This window comes from Oreochromis niloticus, linkage group LG8 (genome assembly GCF_001858045.2).
Source record: "Oreochromis niloticus isolate F11D_XX linkage group LG8, O_niloticus_UMD_NMBU, whole genome shotgun sequence".
NCBI lineage: Eukaryota > Metazoa > Chordata > Actinopteri > Cichliformes > Cichlidae > Oreochromis > Oreochromis niloticus.
The window spans coordinates 25,106,655-25,109,681 of record NC_031973.2 but is presented as its reverse complement, the minus strand read 5'-3'; positions in this window follow the sequence as shown (position 1 = coordinate 25,109,681).

Below are 3,027 nucleotides of genomic sequence, written 5' to 3'. Positions count from 1 at the left end.
GATGAACTGTCACACAGCAGCCGGAAGTCATCACTTCCTGTAGAAGGTGGTAACGTCAATGACTGTGACTGATGACTTTTTCTTCATCTAGTGCCCCACATTTTGTTTGAATACAAAATACTGGTCTCACTCCCTGTTACCTTTGCATATACAAACATCAACACACATACAGCGTTTTACATTTCGGGACATTATGCTTTGTTATAAATCAAGCTTTAAAGGTTACATTCACTGATGACATATAAAATTGTATGTCCTGGGAGCAAATTTTCCATAACTTGACACATGATGAATTAAATAATGAAACTGCGTGTAACATGAGACAGTGCAGCCTGTCTGTGGAGTGTGGTTAGTTTTACCTGTGTTTATTTAGAATGTTGACTTACTCCATTATATTACTCCACTATGAGTTAATATACGCTGCCCAAAATTTTTTACAGCTGACTAAACCTGTGATATTATTCTCTTGTTTTGCTTCTTGCTAGTGTCCTTGTCACTACTTGTAGCGTAAGACTGTATCTGCAGGCTATTTTGGTTGCACAGGTAATCTAGTTTCTCCAGGAGGGCACATTTAATGCAGTCTGAAGAATGTTGAGGAGGTACCAGAAAATTAAATAGGGAGAGCTGGACACTGTCTGGCCTACATATTTCTGATCACCTCTCTGCATCGAATCATATCTGTTATTAATCTCTGTCTCTCTTCCACAGCATGTCTTTATCCTGTTTTCCTTCTCTCACCCCAACCGGTCGCAGCAGATGGCCCCGCCCCTCCCTGAGCCTGGTTCTGCCGGAGGTTTCTTCCTGTTAAAAGGGAGTTTTTCCTTCCCACTGTCGCCAAAGTGCTTGCTCATAGGGGGTCATATGATTGTTGGGTTTTTCTCTGTATGTATTATTGTGCGATCTACTGTACAATATAAAGCGCCTTGAGGCGACTTCTGTTGTGATTTGGCACTATATAAATAAAATTGAATTGAATTGAATCAGACTCCATGAGTATGGGGCAAGGTCCTGACATCATTTAGTGGGCTCTGTGGTCACAGGCTAGCATTTACAGCTCTAATAGGATTTGCCTAAGAAATACAGAGTGGTGCCTGTCCAGACATGTCTATATAGCACACAATGCTAGACTGGCTAATGAGCTATTGTGGTGTTTTTTTTAATTGAGAGAAGTTCAGGAGACACTATTTGCAGTATTTTATTATCAGGCAGTTAAAGATTTGGCTTGCATAGCTGTGGACCTCTATTGGGGCACTCTGCACATGGAGAAGTGAAGCACAATTCCTAATTCAAAGTATATACTTAGAATTAGGAATAGCCAATCACAATTTTTGTGACTGGCTATTGATGGGTAAATGCCATGGTTTAGACTCAACATACCCTGATTTGTTCTTCTCGTGGTCCTTCTGGATGGCAACGGTCATTGACCTCCACTCAGGGATCTTGTCCTGTCACAATAAAGTCTCCATGTCTTGTCGACTAGAACCCCCTGTTATCAGACACCCAAAGCCAAGCAGCCCATCCTGTCTGAAACTGTGTTGTGTAAAGGTGAAGCAATTTATTTTCAACACTCAACTCTTTCCATGCCTCTTAGTTAACCCTTCACACCTTGGGGTTAGTAAAGCTTGTATACTTCTAATGAAGAGTGTATCAACTCTATTATGAGCATACAATTGCAACTAATGTTAAAAAGAAACCTTATTTGTAACACTATCAATCACAAAGACATCACATTCTATACAAAACCATATCTCAGTCTTTACTTTAAGGTACCCTTTCTTAAACTGTTTCAGTAATTGCTTTCACTGTATTACATATACTCTATTTTCAGCTGGCTACATCGTTTTTAAATTAGCTAGATTAAAAAGGCTAGTTTAGCTTATAGCTAATTAGCTACATTTTGCATTCTACACACTGGTTAAGGTGACAGTATATCAAGTTTTACAGTGCATCTGATGACTTTTTTCAATGAAATCTCAAAATCTTTGGTTTATAAAATGTTCAATCAAATAAAATTAATAAGGCATTTTGATTTTATTAGACTAATAATATGCAAACAATATATAAATTTATTAGCATGTGTGCAGCAAAAAACACAGCTAATGAATATTTGGGAATTTTAATTGAAAGTTACTTGAAGTAAAAAATTAGTTATGTTAATGTTGAGGTGGTTGAGTTCTTATAATTGTAAAGAATTCTTAATCAATCATTTTAGATTAAATTTCAAGCATCAGCCAGGTGTTTCCACACAGCTTCATGTGTAGGCATTGAGATTTTACCTGTATGGTAGCACTGAAGTTATATGAGCTTAGATCCAGGTATGAGATGTTCCATGATCGCATCCTAGAGCTTCATATGATAGCAGTAAACTTTGACAGTAAGGGTAGTTACATCACCTCCAGTGTATTAGCACATTGGAGTGAAAAGTGACATTTAACCCATCTGTTCTATTTAACAGCTTTGCGTAATCTATTATCTGTTCTTTGTTTTCCTGGCTCATATAATAGGTTTGTGCATGGAATTTAGAGAACGATACAAAGAGAGGGTCAGACATAGATGTCAACTATTGTTAGCCAACACACACCATGGATTTGCCACTTGTTGCATCTTTTACAAGGATGTGGGTGCTTCTGACTAACCTGACCACTCACCTTTTCCTGACTCATTCTGTTACATAATGTAAGAGGCATTTCAATACTTGGATATATAAATCATCTTGCCATATTTGTACTACAAATAGAATTTTGGACTTACTTCTGTTTGTCAATGCCTTTGACTCACTTGAAATAAATTATCTGTCCCTTAAACAGGTAAGGCTGGCCCTGCCCTGAAGGTACTAATAGCAATTAAGTAAGAATACATTTCTATTTAGGATAATAGGTACATCAGCCAGACTCATCATGTAAAGAAATCTTTCTTTCTTTTTTAATTAACGAATTAATGAATTATCATTATTATTATTATTTTTTTTACATCTAACTGTACTACTAACTATAGAGGCGTAGACACATTAAAAGTCTTACGTATATT